The sequence below is a fragment of the Olea europaea genome, chromosome 14, assembly GCF_002742605.1.
Source record: "Olea europaea var. sylvestris chromosome 14, O_europaea_v1, whole genome shotgun sequence".
In the NCBI taxonomy this organism is placed as follows: Eukaryota; Viridiplantae; Streptophyta; class Magnoliopsida; order Lamiales; family Oleaceae; genus Olea; species Olea europaea.
In genome coordinates this window covers 5,491,715-5,492,072 of record NC_036250.1, presented here as the reverse complement: position 1 = coordinate 5,492,072, position 358 = coordinate 5,491,715, and positions in this window count along the sequence as shown.

Sequence of the window (358 nt, the reverse complement as noted above, 5' to 3'; positions counted from 1 at the left end):
CCATCAATGCCTGATTTTTTGGAATGACAAAGGCGAAGCAGAAGTGGTGCAGGCCGATCATAGGCCTTTTGTCGCAGAAGCAAATTCAGTGGAAAAGTTTATGTACGAAGGAAACTATGGACCTGTCAGAGTGGTACAAGACGGGGAAGAAACTCAAGTTGTCGCACAAAGCGAAGAACCATTCTCAGTGGACGCACTCACTGAGATGTTCAAACAGATGAGGCCAAAAATAGTGGCCTTAGGAGAGCCAGTGATTGGCGAAAGAATAATCAAGGAATCTTGAATGGATTCTGAATTGCAAAAGCAAATGGCCGATATTCAGGCCTTCAAAGCCAGACTGATGGTTTTCAATAAGGAA